The sequence below is a fragment of the Apium graveolens genome, unplaced genomic scaffold (assembly GCF_009905375.1).
Source record: "Apium graveolens cultivar Ventura unplaced genomic scaffold, ASM990537v1 ctg8506, whole genome shotgun sequence".
Classification (NCBI taxonomy): domain Eukaryota; kingdom Viridiplantae; phylum Streptophyta; class Magnoliopsida; order Apiales; family Apiaceae; genus Apium; species Apium graveolens.
In genome coordinates this window covers 30,730-54,386 of record NW_027421234.1, presented here as the reverse complement: position 1 = coordinate 54,386, position 23,657 = coordinate 30,730, and the positions used below count along the sequence as shown (strand labels likewise).

Below are 23,657 nucleotides of genomic sequence, written 5' to 3'. Positions count from 1 at the left end.
TTAACTAGTAGTTCTTTTGATGGATTTGATGGAAGGTTTTTGAGATATTTGTAGTTGGTATACTTTTAACGGATTGCTTAATAGTTCGGCTGATTTATTCTAGTGTTGCTCTTTTGGTTATTTATTATTGATTGTTGGAACAAATTGTTTGGTGTTGGAATTAGTTTTAAGTTTCCACAGGTGGTGGTTACAATTGGTTAATTTGATATGGAAATTTGTTTACAACAACAGATAATTGTGTTTTCATTCCAAAAATACCATTGTGCCAAAGTAATTGGACAACACTATAACAATGTTATAACTGTTGACTAAAGCTAGATTACCAACTTTGTACAATATGTTAACATACTAACCATTATGCCTAGCACATTCACATAACTGGAAAAGGTATTAAGCCATTGTCTCAAAGCCTTCTTTACAATATCTCAGGTACAAACTGATGATGAGATAGATTTATGGGTGTTCTAGAGAATACTAACCTCTATGGTTAGCCATTAGATTAATGTTAACTCTAGTTAAATTTTTGTGTAAAATGTGGGACCCCATACCCATTTCACTTCTCTTATAATCAAATTCAAAAAAAAATTGTAGTATAACTATCATAAGTAGAGTGTAGATCGGGTAAAAGAGAGGAAGCAAGTGAGTGAAGTGTTAGCTATTGTGTTGGGTGGTGAAGTAGATTCTATAAGATCTTGATCATTCGTTCTTGTAAAGGTAATCCTAATCTCGTTGATTTCATTTTGTTTGTTTTTTATTTATTTTAGGTATTTATTTGTAGTAATTAAATCACTTGATTGTTGAGTTGTATTAATAATCCTAATCGATGCTATGTTAATTAAATATGTAATTAGGAACTCATGAATATGTAATTATCATGACTATTTTTTTGTTAATTATTGGATCTTAGTTTTGTTAACATGATTATTGGTAATTAGCAATTGATGAGAGAATTGGTACTTGGCTTTGGAGTTCGTCCAACAAAAAGAGGTCCAAACCAAGATCCATAAATACATATATGTGTATGTAGAATAATAAAAATAGAAGTAGTAATTGATTTAATTGGGGTTTGATTGAATTGGGTGAAAATATGAAGTTTAGGGTTTTTGATTATTGATTGTTAGATGGGAATTAAGGAGTAAACATTTGGGCGTGTGTTTGTGATGTGTTGGGGAGGGGGCGGAGCCACCACCAGAGGCGGTGGTGGTGGTGATCGACGAAGGCGAGAGAGGAGGAGAGAAAGAGGGATGAGAAAGAGGACATAAAAAGAGGAGAGAAAGATGAGAAAGAGGAGAGAGTGAAAGAGAGAGGAGAGGCCGATAAAGAGATAGAGAAACAGTGAGAGGGAAAGACTCACGGAGTTTGGCCGGAAAACCAACTCCGGGGTTGCGATTTCGAAATGGTTTGGATAATATTATAGATTGGGAAATATGGATTAAAATGAAGGAATAAAAATTGAATTCCGCCACACACTGGAAACCACCACGGGGCGGTAGCCGCCGCCGGTGCCTCCATGGCAATGGTGGTGGCGAGGAAGAAGAAGAAGAAGGGGGTAGTTTGGTAATTCAGTAAATTGATTAATTTTTTTAAAATTTTAAAAGAAGTGGGTATTATTGGATTAATAAGTAAAGATAAATAATTAATAAGGATAACTTGTTGATTTAAAAATAGTGAATTAAATTATGAAAAACTGAATATGGGATTTAATAAAAAATTTAATAAGAGAAATTAAAAAGCGTATGTATACTTATATAGAAGAGAGAGCTAATACTATGTGGTGAGATTGGAGTTGATCGAGTGAGGTTTCAAAGTTTGATCTTCAAAGAGAACGGTAAAATCACTAGTATGTAGTTTATGGTGATATTTCAACAAATTGGTGACTTTATAATGTTAATTAATTGTTTAAGTTTATAATCTTGTATTTTAGTTAGTTTGTGGTAAATATATTTTAATGAGATTTTGCTTGATATGGTAAAAATTAATTATCGGTTAAAAAATAAAACTATTAATAATATGAGTACCATAAAAAAAATTGATAAGAGTAGGGAAGTAGATTGGGAGTGCCTAAAAAAATACCCAAATTGAAAAATATGAGTTGGGGTTTGTAATCATAAAAGTGGGGTTTTTTACGTAATGTAATGGGAAGAGGTCGAAGATGATGCGGCGATCGGATTAAGGGGTCTTTGGTGTTTGGAAAATGGTCGAAACGGAAATAACGACCTCCGCCCGTCGCACACAATATAACGAAGTTGGGTGGCTGCGATGGATGGGTGAAACAAAGGGGAAAATATGGGGAAAATATTGGGTTCGATTTGAGGATCATTTTAATGGTTGTTTGCGGCTAAATGAGTGAGAGATGAGGGTGGGTCGGAGAGGAAAAGTGAGTGGTGGTGGGAGAAAGAGGTTTGACGGGGTGAGATTAGAGGAAGAGAGGCCGAGAATTAAGGAAGTGAGGGTGGTCTCCGACGCTTTTCTGGTCGGTGGTTCGCCGGAATGAATGGTTAGGGAGGAATGAGGTGACATAGAAGATGGTTGGGGAAGATGAGGGTATTGTGGTAATTTGAGAATTAATAAAAAGTAGATATTGTCAAGGATTTAAAATAATGTAAAAGGTTATATTTTGGAATGTATTGGAACGGTATTTTGTTTTATTAAAATTGGTGGTGTTTGCATAATTTATGTATACATATTGTATTTAAAGGGTATTCTAGAATATATTACAATGTGACATAAGAGTGTTGGTGGGTTAATTTGAGATTTTTTAGTGAGTAGTAAATAGCGGAAAATCATATTAACTTTACGATAAATTAATTGCATTATTCGAAATTAGAGTAAAATTAATTGCAAAGTGAATCAAAGATTTGGTATCGAAAAGGATAGATATTATTTAATAAAGCTACTTTATAAGCACAAATATAAATTAATAATTAGAATTAATTTTAAATCATTTAATATGGAAAATGATTAGTATACACTAAAGAACATTATTAAATTTTATTAAAATATGAACAGAAATGTTTGTTCAATTTTGTAATAAATTTTCAAAGTGTAATTATTGATCTAGTAGTCATATTTATGAATTATTAAACTATTAAATAAAAATAGTATAATAATTCGTGGATTAATTATTTTGTACTGAAATATTGTGTGGATTATTATTTTTAGAATTTCTCCACCAGAGAAGTAGTTAAGTAGGAAAATGTGAGATTTCTTCGGCAGTGAGCTAATAAACGGAAATATTGCAAGTTTTATCTCCTTTATTTCCTAATTTTGAAATTAGTAATTGTTGTGCATGATTTAATTTAAAATTTACAAGTTTATTATTTGAGCTTTATTCGCGATTATATTTAACCTCGAAACACGTTGTTCCCTCGTTCGACGACACCAGGTTAAAATGCCTTATTTTTATTGACCCAATAAATTTATTTCCTAACGTGACTATCCCTATTGTTCAGGAAATTTTTTTTATTTCCTATTGATGGACATAAATTTCTATGTTCATCTAATTTATTTCAAAGTCTTGAATCGATTTATTTTCTGGATCAATTTTTTAATTTCTATCAAGTTTTGAAATAATAATTTATCAATTCATTAAACCCTTCCAAGTCCCATGATTGATAAATCGATTACTTATTCTACCTTTATTTTTTCACATATATATATATACTGGTCAACGTGGGGTTTGACCTCCAATTTTTATATATATATTTATATATTTATATATATGATTAAAGTTCTATGGAGGAGTCCTCGGAGTCCATCTATATTTTGTAAATAATATATTTTTTTTAAACATGTTATCTTGCAAACATGTTTCACAAATATCATTATTTCAATAAAATTATGCAAATCTGATACATTTACAAGTACAATATATTTGTTCTGCAACATGACCATTTATGTTCTACAAACTAAAAGTAATTTGTAAAATAATATATTTTGTAATGTTACACTTGTAAAATGTATACAATGTGCAAGATTTTCAAAAAATAGTGGACAACATATAACTTAACTTTCTCTATATATATATGTATATGAGTGATATAACCATTATTTATGATCAAAATTATTTTATTTTATTTGCAGTTTTAACAGTCAAGAATGGGTTTGACTAGTACGGCTTACTAGTGTTTAGTCAATTGATATTTTATTTTTTAATAAATATTTATCATTGATCCAACCGTATAGATATAAATATATATATGTATATATATATATAAATATATACATATATATATTAGTGGTATAACCAAAGTTTCACATCAAAATTATTTTATTTGTTTTGTCCTTTTAACATTCAAATATGAGCTTGATTAATACCATTGACTAGTGCTAAGTCCCATATTGATGTTTCAATTTTCATAAAAATATTTATGAATGTTTCGATTTTCATAAAAATATTTATAAATGATCCAACCGTATAGATGTCAAGATCTATATATAATAGTGATATGATAAAATTTTCAGAAAAAAATAAAATAAATTGGTTTCTATTTTAACAATCAACCAGTGGTGACAAGTACATTTCACTACTAGAGAAAAGTCAATAGACATCACCCTTTTAACATCAGTGGTAGAAAAACCGATGTAAAAATTATGTTTAACATCAGTTATTTTCAACCCGATGTTAAAGATAAGTTTTTACATAATATTTTTAAATAACGGATTACTAATAGTATTTTTTTCAAAAATTTAACCCTATGTTTCACATCGGTTTTGTTTTAACTGATGATAAACACTAACTTTCACATCAGTCGTTTAAGGACGGTTGTGAAAGTTTGGTATTCGCATCGGTCCTTAACTAACCGATGGCTATGTTAAAATTTCAAAAAATAAAAAAATAGAAGGCCGGGAATAATTCCTCCTCTTTTGCACTTTGCCAAATATTTCCCCGTTTCCCACATATTTCCCCATTTCTTTTTCTCTGTTTCCTCGCCGTTTTTTATCTCTTCTCACCAGACATACATCTCTGTCTCTCTCCCCCCCTCTTCTCTCTATCTCATCCCTTAACATCACTCCCTATCTGTTTCCATCCATGTTACCATCAATCAAGCCTTAATCGAGCAATCGAGTTTTAATATGTTTTACATACAACCCTAATCGAGCAGAATCAAGCCCTAATCAAGCTGTAATCGAGTCAATCGAGTCAACCAATAGAGCCCTGATTTGTAAGTATTTATCATATTTATTTTTCTTTTTTCTTTTTGTTTTTTAATTGAGCCCTAATTTATAAGAATTTTTCAGATCTTGTTTCTCATCTCCGTGTATCCGCTTCTCATCTCCTTCTCAGATTTTGTAAGTCTTCGATTACACTTTTCGTTTAATTAATTTTTTCATGTATTTTTTGATTATATTTTTGAATGTTTAAGCATGGTTGTATTACGATACATGAATGTATTTTACTAGTATGTATTTTGAAGGGGTTAAGGTTAAAATTATACTTCATCTTTTAAGGGGTGTAGTGCGACTTTGTGTATTTTACTCCTTTATGATATTGGAGATAAAGGTGAAAGATGGAAGTGGTCTAGGCTGGATGTGACACTTACACATTGGTGGAATGAAGCTTCACTTAGAGTTTCAAAAGCTCTTAGAGTGATTGCTACTGTTTTATACCAAGAAAGTTACTGTGAAATAATTTTACTAAAGCTTTGTGTTCTAATGATACATGTTTTCAGTGTGTCTTGTAGGGACGATTTAATTTCCAAGGGATTCAAACTATAGCTGTAAGGTACTTGGTGAATTAACATTTGAATGAATAGGATAACAATGTAGAACCTTTTTTTAATTCTATTACAGTTGCCCAAGTTTATTTAGCAGCCACATTTTTGTTGAAAATTTAATACATAGGATGCTATGTGGCGACCTATTTGTATTGAAGTGTTCAGTCCTGTAGGTTTATGAACCATTAAACTTTTCGATAAACCACAACTAGTTTATTTATTAATCACTTGCTCACTAATAATGTATCGAGCTTAATTAATTTGTGTTTACACGTCATGTACTTGGTGGACTTTTTCAATATGCGTGATAGTATCTTAAACTCTTATACACCACTTCTCTTGAGCAGAATATACTTGCATCACAATGCTAAATGCCTATAATTACATGTGTTAATTACATTAGATAACACATCGTTGAGGCCAACATCACCAACACCTGATCTCGTAAAAGAGGCAATACTAGCAATAACATGAGGAGCACCATTTCCCAATCGAAGTCGAGTAGTACCAGCTATAGTTGGAGAAAGATTAAGAATTTTTGACAGATTTTGGACGGAAGGACACAAGTACTCAGAAGCTGTATTAGCAAGTAAATAAAACAAAAAAACAAGCCAGAGGAGAAGAAGGGAATAGCCCAACACAAGGAACTACCCACAGCTGTAGTAAAAGATTTCAAGGCAGTTTATATAACCTTTGGGCTTGCATGATTTGTTTGATCTAATGTATACCAGAGCAACCATCATCTTGGACTAGGAGATTTGAAGATTGTGTGAGAACTGCACGTAGAGATGCACAAAAAGCCCGAGCCCGAAAATCTGGCCCGGCCCGATCCGGTCAAAGCCCGGTGAAGCACGGCCCGGTCAAAGCCCGACCCGGGCTTCGGGCCTCGACGGGCCCTATATTTTTAGGCAAGGTCCGGCCCGGTTAAAAGTCTGGGCTTCGGCCTGGCTCGACCCGATTAAAAACCCGAAAAAGTCCGATTATAATCTGATTATTCTAATATATTTTCTTATATATTTATAAATTTACATTTACTATAAATATAAATAATACTTTAAACACATATATATTTACATATTTGTGATTAATAATATTATTTTTATACTTTGTTGCATAAATAATGACAGAAGATATAATAAGTACACTATATATATTTAGATATCATTGTTATCATAACAATGATAAACATATTGTTCTATAAACATGTTCATTTTTTTCGAACTTAAATGTTTTCATAAAATATTCCATGTAAATTAATACATTTTACTATGATCTATGTGCAATCTGCATGTGATGTTTAATTGGAAAAAGCATATAAGTTGGTAGTTAAATAAGAGGACAATAAGAAAATGAAGTATGTATTAGGGAAGAGGGGAAGTTTCATGGTATTGATGAGAGAAAAAATTAAAGTGCTAAAGTTAGGATTTAAAGCAGTCCATGGATTATGGAAAATAACTTAGTGTCCTTTGGGGAAGTATTAATTTGATAGTATGTCAAATCTCAATCATGTTCATAGAATTATTGTACAATGAGACAAAGTAGATGAGGGAGGTGCAAAGGATTTAAAGGTGCGTCAAAATCCAACTTGTATTTTTGGCATTTGGCATTTTTAATTGCACTGAGACCTGGAGGTGTATTTTGTAGTATGGCAGAAAGTATGTGGTTGCATTAAGTCCTTGTTATATTAGCTAGCTTTTCTTTTTAACATGTACTAGTCAACTCTTTTTTATGAGTTCCTCTGTTAATAAGCAGCATCTATAGGTTTATCGTTTGATACAAATCAGAATATTTATTTCTTCATGGTTTTATTATTAAATATGACTTCTTTACGGCAGTGCAGTGGTGTAATTGGATTTTTGATCTGTTCAACTGAAGGCACACCTGTGGATTTTAGGAACCCTGCAAACCCCTACTACTAGTTCATATATTCCAGCAAGTTATTTTGCCTTGTGCATTATTCTTCAGTGGGAATATTTTAAATAGTAAACTATGCAGGGGCAGGACATTACTTTGAAACAGTTCTTTTAATCTTTTCCCGTTACTTTAGTCATCATAAATATCCAAATACACGTTGAAACATTAGTCTGTAGCTTGCTACTGCCCCTCCAAATTTTGCTCTGAAATGTCTAGTTTCAACATTCCTAGATGTCATGATTTGCAATACTAAAGGGGTGTTGGATTAATGTTTGCTATAAGTTTTATGCCTATGGGAGCTGTTACTTTGTGCCATATTTACCAGATTCAAAAACTCAGGTGTTAAACTTATTTTTAGTTGAACTAGTGGATATCCTATCCGGTGATGATATTCAGGTCCACACTTAAGCTTCCTCATAGTCACTGTGTTGTGTAAGTGCATATTCGGGTTAAAAGTTCTTTCTAATCTCCTCTACGAAGCATTTTATTTAAGCGTTTTGGGCTAGCAAAGCTGCTGCACTAGGAAGAACTTGCTTCTTCGGGATCTACTTTAAAATCTACTTTAGACAACCCATTTAGACTAATAGTAACTCTTCATAACAGCTTTCATAATTTTTTAATCAGTATATTATTCTTTTATCTCAATACATACATGACTATTTTACTAAATTTGGCAGGATGAAGCCAATGTAAGATCAACACATGATGGTGGATTAAGGAAATCATGAGTAAATGGTGCCCTATTTCGGTATATACTAGCTGCAATAGGTTTGATAATTTAGTAGTTTTGGAAAATCATGTTTTTGATTTTCTTGCTGTATACTAAAATTCTTTGGATTGTTTTGGTAATGATAAATAATGTATTTGGATTTGTTTTGTAATGATAATTAGCGTTTTAGGTATTTAAATATGATAACATGTGTTGGTTTTTGGTTTTAGCATTTTTTTGTATGTATATTGTTAGACCATGTAAATATTTAACATTAGTGTATATAATGTCCAAAATATCTATTTACATTATAAACTTTTTTAAAAAAATAGATATAAAAAGTTCAATCTCTACACCCACGAACACATCAATTTTAAATTAATCAAACATCAGTTTATAGCTTATGTCTATAAATGAGACATCGTCTAAAATTGATGTCTATGTACATATTACACAACAGTGTTTTCAAGCAGCTGATATGTGGGCTGACTTTTGACAACAGTTTTCAACCGATGTGAAAAAGAAAATACATTTCTCTTCCTACGCCATAAGTGCACATAGGCAACCCCTACTATACAAGTGTTGCATTATGCGTCTTTTGCAACAGTAAAAGCGTACAATGACAACAACAGTTAGTTTTGGATAAATGAAACCACATCACCACTGTGTCCTACGTGGCAAGTGACACGTCATATTTTCACATCAGCAGTGGGCCTACTTTGACACATCAGCAAGGGGTCCCACATTTGCCAAATCAGCAGTGGCCCCACTTTTGCCACGTCAAGAGTGGTCCCACAATATGTAATGCAACACTGATTTTAGTCATTTGCAACACCATTTTTATTCATATGTAACATCATTTTTAGTCTTATGCAACACCATATAGAGTCAAATGCAACACTTAAAAAATTAAAAAAATTGACATAGTTATTCTGCTTTCACATTATTCCTGCCAAACAAGGCATCCGACAATCAATACAACAAGCATCGAATGAAATTTAAAACTTACTAAAATATGAAAGTACCAAATTCTAACTTCAAAAGAACAAATGAGCATTTTTTTTTCTTTTCTTTTCTAAATAATGTCACCTACTCATTTCAACTCTAGCCTTTCAACTCATTTTGACGTTGTAAAGCAGATAGTGTTTGTTTCCAGCCAGGTAGAGAACTGCTAGTCGATGTGATCCAGAGACAAAAATGCTTGTATTTGAGATGGCTTTAAACATCATTGGGAAAGGCATCCATGTAGATTTATGGTTCATTGTTGAGTTCGAACCAATATCTTTAGCAATTCCTGAAAGCAACCATTTTAGTAGACAATAATCAGATAGTCGAGTGAATACTGTCAAACAAAACAAAAATTTATAAGAAAAAACCATGCTCCAGCTTAGGGCATTATAGGAAAACCTATACTGAGATAACATTGCACCTTATTCTGGTACAAATTAAATAAATAGTATGCATGGACATACATTTAATTGTAGGATCGAGACAAGCAACCAAAAAAATAAAATACTGACATGTTAGTCTTCTATCCAAAAAATTACTTTGCACATAATTTCAGCACATAATCTAAGACAACCATGCTCCTCTTTCACAGTCATTATTGAGATTATCCATATTCTTTCCGGAGACATAAATGGGACTTTCTCTGGCTTTTGAATTCGGATCCTTCCTAAGTCATCCTTAATAGCCCAAAAGAGATTAGGAGATATATAAGAAAAACTGAAACATTTCATTAAAGAAAGGATGAGATAAGACCACAAGAAACACAACAAACTATTATCATGTCACAGCTGGTTAGAAGGTATCAAATTTAACTCTCTTAAATATTCACATATCACTTTTTTACATAGATAATAGAATAAATATATGTTTCACCTTTCGGATTCCATATTTTACTATTATAAAAGTTGACTTGAAATTTGGCTTTTAGTTCTAAAAACTGAAAAGTAAAGCTGAGAAGATTTTTGAAAAGAAGATTAACATAAGTAATTTTAAAGATTTCAGACAGGAACAGAGGATAGCAAAGAACTAGATAAAAGTGGTAAGAGTATTCAAAGAGAATATAGCAAGATACATATATTACATTTCGAGCCAACTCTTAGCCAATATTTATATAAACCAACTTTGTGAATTATTTTGAACATCCCTGTACAAGCTAGCTCTTTAGCACATTGCCACCATGATACACATTGCCCAACTACTTTAATTAGAAAATTTCTCCTGAAAACTAAAACTCATCTCTACAATTGCTACTGCTAAACTACTTCTGAAAAAGAGCTTCAGAATGCTAACTTATAAAGCAGAAGTTGTTAATAGATAGAGTATAGACCATACACAAAGTGATGAAGCAGAAGATCGAGACAGTGTAGACTATAGAAAGAAGAGGAATCCAATGAAACAAAGTCTAATAGTGCCAATTTCTCAAAGAGGAACTCAAATTTAGTCAGCAGGTCCCGGAGTTCGATATTAGATGAAGACGCATATGTATATGTATAAAAAGTCAGAAAAACATAATTGAATTGAACTTGAAAATGTTACACTAAACAAAATGATTAATTCCGTAATAAAAGATTCATAATTCACTAAATAAAGTTCAGCATGTAATCTTACTCCAGCAGATAGCAGGAACATCAAAAGATCTACTTGCGGTTCGGTGGGCGCCTGTGGGCAGCAGAGACCCTAGATCCCCACTCGAGCAGCTCTTTGCTTGTATCATCTTCGTGACAAATCACTTCAATGAAGCAAAGACAATCTTTTTTTCCCATTGTTGTCTCTATTGCTTCAACAAGATCTTCCTCACAGCGGACCTGAACAATTCAAGAAATGCCAGTGTCAACAATACTTTTTTTTAAAAATAAGCTTCACTGTTATAACTTGTAAGTAAATGATACATTATGTATTAGATTTTCTCGACTGAACTTAGTCGTCCAATATTTGCCTTCACCATTGTGAATCGCATCAACCAGTGTAGTGTAGTTCCAGTTCTTGATTACATTGTGCGGTTCATCATGGATCTCAACTTCAATGGTATAACCACCGTTATCAGAAAAATGATTTGATTCTGACCACATCGCAACATTGTCGACACATCTTGAGCAGTAACCTGCAAGGGATATTGAATTTGTTAATGTGAAATAAAGAAGGAATGATTCTGGTAAAAATGGTGGGATTTCCAACAGTTAACACCATATATAGTCCATTATTGGAAAAATACAGATAACTTGTGATGAGATACCTGAAAGCTTTCATCACCAATACAAGCAATTATTCGCTTATCCTAAGCAGCCTGTGCATACCCTAGAGTTGCTCCAACTGACCACCCAATGGATCCATACTGCATTTGGAACTCATACCTATATTATTGCACTTACATTAATACATGCAAACACATTATATACCTTATGAAATTATATTGAAAGGGATGCTCACCCGCATCCTTTTGGAAATTTCATCTTCTGGAAATTGAACAAAGAATCCCTTATCTCATTAATTATATTGAAAGTCATGCAGAATTTGTTTAATTTTCTTGTTGCAGACTATCTCTTTACCAGGAGCCCTTTGTTAACAGACAACCATCATTAATGAGTCATTCATGCTTGTTTCATCATTTGCACATGACGTATTTCCACCTGAGGTTGATACATCAGTGTCCCTAAGTTGAGAGGGATATAGACCTTCTTGGTATGAATTGCTCCTAACTACCGCTTCTTCCAACATCAGATGTTCACTAGAACTTTGGGTTGTAATTCCAGGACACCGAATTCTTCAAAAAAATCACACCAAAAACACAAAACGCACTATCCGGAAACTCCATACACCCTCCACTATGTTGCAATAAAATGAAAATTTTGTAGATAATGCAACGCTTTTCATGCAACGCTAGATAAAAACCGTTGCCTATGCGCAATTATGGTGTAGTGTCTACACCCACGAAGACATCGGTTTTGAACAAAATAGACATTAGTGAACTGATGTCTATTGACCTTTTTCTAGTAGTCAATTTAACCGGTATTTAGTTCCATATTGATGTTTCAACTTTTTTAAAAAAATATTTATGAATGATTCAACCATAAAGATGTTACCATCTATAAATTTTAGTGATATGACAAAATTTTACTAAGAGCGTATGGTGAAATTTAGAATTAAGTTTAGTTAGACTTTATTTGTTAAAGTAATCAAGTTCAAATGATTAAAAATTCTTGAAATTTTGGGTTTAACATTTTTTTGAAACCATTTTAACATATGTACAGTTGGATCATTTTTATCTATTCTGAATAAGTGGACCGTTCACTACACCATAGATTGCTTTAAGCAACCCCATAACTGTGTCGCTATATATAGGACCAAAAAAACATTGCTAAAGACCTGAAAAGGGCTAGGGCAACAATAAAGCTATGTTGACTCGTAGCTAGTTAGTATAGATATCTATAGCAACATAAAAACTACTCTATTGCAACATACCAATCTCTATTACAATAGATCTCAATAATAATATATTTTAGACTATATAGTAACATACTTAGTGGGTTACAAAAGATCTTAAAATTTCTTTCAGAATTGTGGGGCTCATAGGGGGCCCACATGCGGGGCCTATCTGTAGGTCCCATATGGGGGACCTATATGTGGGGCTTCATATGGACTTAGTTATTTACCTATGGAAATACACCTGTAGCAACATCTTTTATCTTACAAAAGGTTAATTATTTACAACAGATTTAGTACCTACTGTAATATAGTTCCAGCCTAAAAAATAATTGAAATACACATCTTGAATATTGCATTTTCCGAAATAAATACCAAGCAATTCCAAGGAATATTCATTCATACAACCAGTCATAGACATTAAATTCACTAGTACAAAATCAAACTTTTATGTCGCCTAATTTACGATACACAAAGAAGAATCTGACATATATAAGACTTCATACATCGGGTTTTTTAAAAAGGCGACATATATTAACCTTCTGAAAGTACCATTTATGTCGGTTCAGTAAATAACCAATGTATAAGGGTGACATACACGTCATTTCTAAATTGGTCGATGTATAAAAACTCATTTTACGTCAGGACTGGTTCACCATCGTATAAGATCATTACAAATACTCAGCATATACATCAATTTTTAGCACTTGATATATATGTGATTGTATATAAGTTGGTTGTCTCTAATCCGACATAAAATAAATTTTTTAATTATTAAAAAAATAGTCTAATCGAAACTTAATAGTGGTCGGGCCAATTTTAGTTTATTCTTCCCAAAATCAAACTATGTCCATTATAACATCGCTCGATGGGAAACATTGGGTCCCGGAAACCATCACACCTCATTCATCTATCCGAGCAATTTCCTAACTTATATTTCTGGTATGAAGTATGTCAATACTAACGATTGAATATGTATACATAAATAGCCATGTAACAGATTTTTTCTTGTTATTTCCCATCACTTCTACCTAATTGGGTTTGTTAACTTCTTCGATCCTAGACCGTTGCATTCGTTGTTGGTAATCTCCCTCCCCCCTCTCTCTCACACTCTCTCTCCCTTCTTTCTCTTTCCTGCTCCATATTCTCTTTCTTTACCTTCCCATTCCCGTCCCTTGTTTTCCCGAATCTAATTATGTTACAAAAAAATATATTTAGGTGTTGATTAAAATTTGATATGTAATCTTTATTAATTTGACACACCATTTTTATATTTTATTATGAAACATAATCAGAGTAGAATTACTAATTATATGGTTTATTCTCTGGTCAATAGTGTGTCTGCTGCTGCAAATTCGGTTGCAAAGAATGTCAATCGTGTAAATATATGGCACACATTCGGTTTATGGGATTCTTTCTTTCGAGCATCTTTAACGTAATAATTTTCCGCCGTGTTAGTGATGAATTCACGTGATTGTGTAATGATTATTTTTTCGTATGTTTGAGTGTTCTGTTTCATGTTAACTACTAGCATATTCGATGATATGAAATAAAGTATAATAAGGTATTTTTTAATATATTAACCAGTGGATCGATTAATGTACTTCTCTGCTCTTTTTTGTATCTAGATATTTAGTTAACAATTTTTTTGAATTTAACCATCTTTTTTGAAAGATTTAAATTACAAAAAAAGAAAATATATGGGTTGCAATATATATTGCACATATATGGGTTCGACTTGTTGGGGCTTTTAGTTTATATGCTATAATTTGCTCATCTTTTACATATACAATAACTTTAAATAAAAGTTCATTTTGAAACTAAAGTGAAAGTTCTGCTCAAACAACATGTGTGGTACTTATTGTCAATATATTTATAATGACTGAATGATATGAATCTAAGAAAACCAAAACACAGTTTGCCAGAAAAACATATTTTCTTATTTCTGCAAATTGAGGCAATATAAAAGAAATACAAGGAAACTACGAAACTGATAATGCTAAAAAACAGGACACGATCACCTCCCTACAACCTACACTAACTCAACTGCCTTGACTCAATTAAAACTCCGAAAATAACGGACCTGAAAACAAACACTACACAAAATAGACGTTGACAACTCATTATTTGAAAATAACATATAACCAAAGTTTAAGATGTACACTACTCATATGCTCCAGAATAATGTCTCCTCTCTCAATACATTCCCCTATGAAGTGATACCTAATATGTATGTGTTTTCTCCTTCTATGAAATACATAATTCTTTGCCAAATCAATAGATGATTTATTATCGATAAACAATACAACTGGTCCAATGTAGTATGATGTTATCTGACTTAAAATATTACGAATCCATATAGCCTGGCAAGCTGTTGCAGTTGCGGCCATAAACTCTACCTCACAAGACGATAAAGTAACAAACCTTTGTTTCTGGGACATCGAGATGGTGAACTTCCAATTCGTTCTTAGCAGCCAAAGCTAATAGAAAATGAACCATTTCAGGCCTTGTCACAGGAGCAAAGACTTCGTCAAAATCAACTACACGCTCTTGAATATAACCTTTGGGTACTAATCTCGCTTTATGCTTCACAAATCTTCCCTCAACATCCTTTTTTAACTTGAATATCCATTTCAGGCCTCTAACTTTTGTGGCGCCCTCCAAAGCCGGGTCAGAAGTTTGGGGTCCACACACACACACGCCTTATTTATAACCTGCTTATAGTAATAATATAGATAACAATAATATGCGGTGACCCTATTTACCAACTACCACGGATCGCAATAGGTTGAAGTATGCACACAAGCCACACATCTACTTATATTACATACTGTTCAAATCCCAACTATTCCAAACTCAAAACTGAGTATTAAACATTATTACAAACTTTTACAGACTTAAATTATCCCAAAAGAAACCTACTAGCTTAGCTCGATCAACCTTAACCCCTAGCTCTCGTGCTGGACTGGGGATCCGCGGTACCAACTGGTTCCTTCTTAACTGGAAAAGAACAGAAATAATATCGCACAAATGAGCTAACTAGCTCAGCAAGTCACAATGACAAAACTGATAATAATGATCACCAAGTGAACATGTTTATGATATCAAGTGAACAATGGATTATAATTTAGAATTGGATATTATATTTTCAGGTTAAAAACCAAGGTTAGGCTGCTGATCAGTCACGCACTAACCCCGAGCAAAGCACACAGCACTGCTCTAACTACTGGATCCAAGGCACACATTGGCCTAACTTGACCATTATATGGTCTGACCACGAATCTGGTCCACAATTTTATAAAAACAATCCAATTCTAACATAATAACAGAATAAGCAATAATAATTAATAACCAGAATCATTAACAACAATGAGTGTTTAACAATGAAAGGGTTTCAATCCTTATAAGGATCAATAAGGTAATTTCAAAGTTTGGATGCTGGGTAATGAAAGAATTGGATAACAAAGGAATCAATATTTCAGGGTTTCAAGGATTTGGTCTTTCAAAGCATAAAATACAAAGATTTGATTGTGTAAGCAATCTGGTTCAGTGTTTAATATTTAGTTTGTATGTATTTGTGGAGTAGGATCGTATACTTGAGGTTCATGTTTGGGTATACAACAATCAATGGTCTAGAAAGAATCAGGTTACGGCTTAAGATCAATAACTGGAATCAAGGTTTAGGGTACAGTACTTCAAAGCACTTGCAATATCAACAAGACTGTCAAGTACTACAATATCTCAAGAAAGTTCAGAACACTTGCGTGGTATTAGCTTACTACACTGCACTCGCTTCCAATCACAATCGGCTTACTCCTCAACTACCTGTTTCCCTTTCCTACGCCTTGCCTCTTCTGCTCACATATCATAAACATCTATCAATAATCGACTCATAGAGTTCTTTTCAACACATACTTCTATCTACCCTTCGTTTTACCCAAATCCGATGAACGGATTGAAAGTTATGCAATAATCAAGTAAACACCGAATATAAAGACCGATAGTCAATCAACAACTCACATATAGCACATAATACATCACATAATCAATGATATATTATTTATAAACAAGTCTCGGGTCATAAATAGGTTTTCTGATATTTAAAATGATTTTTAAAACATTTTTTGGAATTAAAACGGGTCGTTGGATCAATTTCGGGTTAATAAATAGGGTTCGGTAGGCCAATTCTGGCTCCGAAACAATTTTATACTAATTATCGAGCTTTGGAAATAATTTAGAATAATATTTTAAAGCTTGAAACTATTTTCGGAATTTTTAAATCATTTTTAAATAATTAAATCTAATTAAATAATTGATTAAAATCAATTAATAATTAATTAAATCAAGTAATCAATTAATTTTCGAATTAATTGAACAATTAATTAATTAAAAATTAACTGAAATTAATTAACTAATTAATTTAGATTTATTTTTGAATTAAAATTAATTTTCGGAATTAAAATAATAATTTTCAGAATTTTCAGAAATTAAAAATGAATTTTTATAATAAAAATAAATAGGAAATATGATTTTTAAACATTTTATAAACATGAATCCTATTTTTGAAAACTTTGCAAACTACAGGGACTAAACTTCACCATCTTCAAAAATACAGGGACTAAACTGTAATTTTGCAGTTTCAGTCGTCGGAAAATCGGGGGTGGCCGGAGAACTCACCTCCGGCATCCTCCCGCCACCATCACCTCCAGAATTAAACTGCACAATACCAGGAACCTATATCTGCAATCAAAATTCATCAATAACCCCAGACTTGGCCGGAATTTGATCAAGAAACTCGTCGGTTTCCGGCGGGTTCGACGTAAACTTCAAAACACAACTCCCTTCTCTAAAGACCACGTTGATTCATGAAACTTGTACGACTAGATTGCAAATTTCACAGAGAATACAATACACTATACCACAACATCAATCTATTTCACAATAAGAAACCCCCAAATTTCAATTAAGAACATTCATACGGGTTATAAACCCTAATTTTAAAATTCGAAAATCAAACTCAAATTTGAACATGTTATTCAAGTCCAAATCAGACGTATAATATATCAAAATCATCAGGAAAACAAGCTCTACAACATGCAATCATCAAAACATACAAACAATCATCCGAACAAAAATTCATATTTTTAATAAATTTAATTCAAAAATAAATAAATTTCCAGAAAATAAACCTTTAATTCTGCAGTGAAACAAAGCTCAGAATCTGATAGAACACTTCAAATCCTTCGTTTTGGTTACTCAAGCTTTGAAAACAGAGATTGGTAACACCTTCGTTTTGATGTTTGATTCTTAGAACAGTTTATGTAATTAGGGTTTTCTCTGAAAATTATAGAATTAACTAACTGCAAATGGTTTTGATACGAAATAAAATATGGAAAAAGGCTATTTATATTTACGGAATATTAGTATCCCGTTGGATCATTCCTGATATAAAACAGTATGTTTATTTGTAAAAACTGATCCAAACTGTATCGGTTTTCGGGATAATTATCCAATATCAGTACAATTTGTACTGCGGTCTTGGTCTCAGCGCCTGGTTACACATATTACGAAGTGATAATTGTGATAGTTTAATAAAAAGCTCCCGTTTATCGAAAATACGGGTTTTATTGATTTACCGAAACGAATATTGTATCGAAAATGTTGCGCCGGGACCCGCGCAGGAAAAACCGTACGCCGGATCGAAAAGGTCGAAACATGGAATATGCTGACTTGTTACTTTCAATGACACTTTCACTAAAATTAGTTTTAACACTTCATGATTCCCTTCCTTTTACCTCAGCCATACCCTCAATTATAAACATGGAAGCTTCACTAACATCATTTGTCTCCCAAGACCACGAATTATTTTCCTTAAATATAATATCTCGGCTCACAAAAACCTTGTTACTACTGGGATCATAAAGGCAATAAGCCTTAGTTCCCAGTTCTTTGCCCAAATTCACCACCGATTTACTCCTGTCATCCAGTTTGCTCATTTTCTGACTTGGAATTCTCATGTAAGAAATAGACCCAAAGACCCTGATATATCCAACTTGTAGCTTTTTCTCATTCCATGCCTCATATGGAGTTATTCCTGACAGAGCTCTCATTGGAAGCTTGTTCAGCAAATACACGGAGTGTCTAACAACTTCACCCCACATAAAAGAATGGAGTTTCATCTCTTTTAAACAAATCTTGGCCATCTCCACAACAGTCTGATTTCGACGTTCCATAACACCATTCTGCTGTGGCGTATATGGTGCAGTGTAATGTCGTGTTAATCCATCCTTTTCATAAAACTTTTTAAATTCGTTAGACCCGAATTCACAACCCCAATCAGTTATCACGACTCTAACCTTTCTTTCTGGACCTGTTTCAACCAAAGCATAAAAGATTTTGAAAGCCTCCAATGCTTCATCTTTGTTTTTTAAAAAATATACCCACATATATCGACTAAAATCATCCACGGAAAGAAAAAAAAAACCTCTTACCAGATGCAGTTTCAAGAAGAAATGGGCCACAAAGATCCTCATGAATCAGTTGCAGAACTTTTATTACATTATTACTTGCCTTCGAGGGAAATTGCTTTCTAGTTTGCTTCGACATCAGACAATCGTTACACACCTCCTCTGGCTGATTGATCTTAGGCATTCCGTTCATCATTCGATCCTTGTTCATTAGTGACAAAGTATGATAATGTACGTGTCCCAAACACATATGCCACAATTTTGATAACTCATCTTATTTTGACAGTAAGCATTTCGAATTGGCAGTATTAAGAACAATTTTATAGAGTCTATTTTGAGATCCCTTTACCTTCATGAGGCGTGAGTCTGTTTTGAGTTCACTTTACCTTTATGGGGAGCTATTTTATTTCCTTCCTCCGACCATTGTCCAAGACTTATTATATTATTCCAAAGAGTAAGGATATGTTATACATTGTCAAGAATTTGAACTTCCCTATTTTTGAAAGTGAAAGATATAGAACCCTTTACCTCTATCTTCATAGTAGAACCATCCCTAAAACTCACCTATCCAGTAATCTTCTCATTCAATTCTGTGAATTTTGATTTGAAACCCGTCATATGACTACTTGTTCCGTTATCCAAATACCAAATATTCGATTTATTTTGAAATTTTATAAATTGAGAGGGCATTACCTACTTTTCACATAGGCGTGTAGCATCTGCATCGTCATACTTTTCCAAGAGAAGAGTCGATTCCTCATCTTCATTGGCCTTGGCCATTTTATAACTTCCTTTAAATCTCTTGTACGCCTGGGTTTATGACAATCAACAGCAAAGTGACCATAGGCAGAACAGTTGTAACACTTCAAAGCACTTTTATCACGACCTCCACGATTTATAAAACTTGACGATTAGTTATATGTGTTGATGCGATTAATTATTTTTAGCCAATGTTCACGAGTCAACAATAATTTCCCATCACTACTCTCATATTTCTTCCATTCTTCCTCGGTGAGCATGAGTTGTCCTCCATTTGATTCACATTTCTTACCCCCTTTCAATCGTTCTTCATGAGCTTTCAGATATCCTACTACCTCTTCCACATATAGAGTTTCTAAATTTCTAAAATGCTCAAAAGTCAAAACAATTTGTAGTAATTTTGTTGGCATTGCACGAAGCAGTTTTTGACCACATAGGCTTCTTTCATTTCTTCGCTGAGTGCTCTTATATTAGTCACCAACCCATTCAACCTCAGGTAGAAGTGATCGAGCTGTTCGCTGTCTTTCATGCACATTGATTCAAACTCTAGTCTCAATGTGTGAACCTTAGCCTTGATCACGCGTTATGCACCTTGACACACTACAAGAAATATTGAATCAGACAATGGTTTTCCACCGTTGTCTAAAAGATGAATTTTTCGTTGTCTATCCGGGGGCGGTGTGTTTGGTACTCATACAATGGTTACGCACCATTGTAACAAATACATCACACAACTGAATATAAAACCTTTGTCTCATTTTATTCACACAACGCATATGACCCTTTCTAATATTCTACAAACAACAGTTTCTTAGCCGTTGTAACAATTTAGAGGCACAATAGTTAAAAATAGTGTTATGCGAATTTACTCCTACAACAGTTTATGTATAAATTTCATCTAGTTAAACAATGGTTTTTATTAAGAAAACAATACTTTAGACAACGGTTTTTTATTTTTGGGGTATTATGTTTCAGCTATGCTCACAATAGTTTTTGTAATGACAAAGATATTGTTACAAGAAAATAATTTTATAAAGTAAGACATACAATGGTTTTAATAATTTTTATTGGCTTTCACACAATTGTGTACCAGATCAAACTCATTTGAAACAAATCAAATAGTATTGTTAAAATAAAACTGTGTCTTAATCCTATTGTAAAAAATTACAAATAAAATTAAAATTTAATATTCAAAATTTATAAAGAAGAATTACAATTGTAGCTACAAATCTATTTTTCACACTCATTTTTCAATTAAGAAATTGAGATCTTGAGCTCCGGTCCTTTTCTCTTCCATCTTCAAACTTAACATCCTTTTACCTCCAAGATTAGTTATTTGTTGGAGTTAGTACATGAATTAAATCAAATTGAATGCATCAGAAAAAGCTTAATCAAAAGTGCACAAATTTTACATTATATAGAAGGTACTAGTATAAAATAAATCAATTTCAGATGTATACTAGGACAATCTAATTTTTTATCCAAGATACATGCTAATTTTTTATCCAAGATACATGCTCTTTTTTACCGAAGAACAATAACATAAAACAAATACACATCTCTCATAATTTTGAATAAAAAATTATGAAAAAGTGGAAAAAGTGAATTCTTCCAAATTAAAACACAAAGAGGAAAAAGTGAATTCTTAATTATGAATTCACCGAAAAAGATCAACTATCAAAACCTACAAAGCTTTTATAAGTGGCAAATCTATGGACATCCTATTACTAGATCATAAGTCAATGACCACAAAGAAAAAATGATGCCTTGAACACCAAAGATATGCTGCCAAACACCTAGAATTGACATGGCCCTTGCAGAGCCAAATTCCCTTCTCAATCCATGTCTAATTAAGCTCAGGCTTACCAACACAAAATAATACATTAACACCCATCAGGGCAAGTCATACTTGCAGTACGTCATTTTACTTTTATTTGCTAATTTATACAATAAATCATGCATATTGTGTACATTTTCGACAGTCATCTAAAAATTTGAAAGCTGCACAACTTGCCAATACTAATGACTTGCTTACAAGAGTTTTTGAAAAAATTCCAACTGTTAAATATATATATATATATATATAAACTTACCATCCTCGGCTTGGAGTTCAGTATAAGAAACAAAAGGTTTTTCTCTGTTCTTTTACTTTTTTTTAGCAACATCCATTGGCCTGGATGCACCCCCTGTGCAGCAACATCTGCACAACACATAGCCACCAGGTAAATACACATGAAACCAATGCACCAAAAATAGGAGTATAAAATTTATACATAAATTTTACATAAAAAATCAGTTGTCAATGCTACTCTATTCATAAAAAAAACAGATAAAAATTTTACGTGTAATGATTCATAATTTATCTATTTATTTCATGTGGACAGAGAGAGATAGAGAGAGGGAGGGGATCACCTTTGTGCTGCAACTTTTTTCTGAATGAGGTGATGCTTTATGTGATAAACTCAACCTTGCTCTTCTTTGTCCACCTAGTAGTGTTATCATCCAGAAGATACAAATCAAATATCGGTTCATCAAGTAATCCAGGAGTAGATTAAACCATTACAGAAATAGAATCTTGATATTCAACAGGGTCTGCCCTAGTACTCATTTCAGTAAAGTATTTAGATTTCACAATTTGGGATAAACAACATACATCTCAATTAAACAAGACATCAAAACAACAGTGTTATAAGACAATAATAATATAATAATCAGCCAGAAAAAGGCATCGTGCTCAATTAGAACAACTCCAAGTACAAAGAGACGCTCAATTTATAAAAACTAGTTATTTCGAGAGTAACCAACTCTAGCCGAAAATTTGAAAATGGTACGAAAACTCTGATATCTAGTTACTTACATTGATGAGTTCCTGATCGAAAATAGCCTCAGCTTCGAAATCCAGAGCTACATCTCCAACCAGAGGAGAAACAGAGCTTATTATACACCTAGTTCTAAAAAAACCATCTCATAATATAACATAAAATTATAAAGGACTCAATTAACTTACTAATTCCAACAAATTAAAGATTGGGCTCCACTTAAAAACATCCAATCAAACTAATTGTAAAACTAATTACATTACCCACGCTACACCAAGAAAGACTACCAAGACATGCCTGAATCAATTCTCTGACATGCTTCTAGCTGCGTATGGGCTGTCGCCCCACGGGATCTTGCCTACAAGAGAGCCTTCGCCATGGAGCCTTCCTCTGGACTGACTTTGATTGGCATTCCTCTGCAAACCCTACATAATCTATCACTGTACTTATGTACTTCTGCTTAAAATAAAGTAGTATGTATGTAGTACTACTACAGATGCCAAGCTTCTTGTAATTCACATAAATTGGCTATTTGAAATAAAATTACTCTGGATTTAAGTCACAAATTACTCTGGATAACTGAAACAGAGGTTTAAGATAATAGTGATGAACATACCGGGTTATGGCAATCAGTAGTGTCCATTTCGTCCTTCTACTACACCCAAAATGCTTAACCTCCATAACTTTATGCCGAAACATAAATTAAAACCCAATTAAAAATAGGAGAATGAAAAAAAGAAAACAGCCCCAAAATCGAAGAAAAGTACACATAAATCGATGTGGGTGTGTATGAAGTGTATTGGTTCTGGTTGTAAGATTGAGAGAGAGGGAGATAGAGGGGGAG

The 23,657-nt window shown here is 32.9% G+C and overlaps 2 long non-coding RNA genes and 1 pseudogene across 2 annotated transcripts; 1 reads left to right on the top strand and 2 right to left on the bottom strand.

The window, feature by feature from the left end:
* Positions 1-4,946: 4,946 nt before the first annotated feature.
* On the top strand, positions 4,947-6,690 carry LOC141705066 (uncharacterized). Its single transcript, XR_012568211.1, has 3 exons — positions 4,947-5,165; positions 5,242-5,292; positions 6,121-6,690. It is a non-coding gene; the product is annotated as an uncharacterized LOC141705066 (long non-coding RNA).
* A 4,295-nt stretch (positions 6,691-10,985) lies between these two features.
* LOC141705067 (pyruvate decarboxylase 3-like) lies at positions 10,986-11,852 on the bottom strand (annotated as a pseudogene).
* A 10,213-nt stretch (positions 11,853-22,065) lies between these two features.
* LOC141705069 (uncharacterized) lies at positions 22,066-22,922 on the bottom strand. The gene is made up of 3 exons (XR_012568212.1): positions 22,852-22,922; positions 22,407-22,480; positions 22,066-22,194 (listed from the first exon to the last, which is right to left on the bottom strand). It is a non-coding gene; the product is annotated as an uncharacterized LOC141705069 (long non-coding RNA).
* Positions 22,923-23,657: the final 735 nt, after the last annotated feature.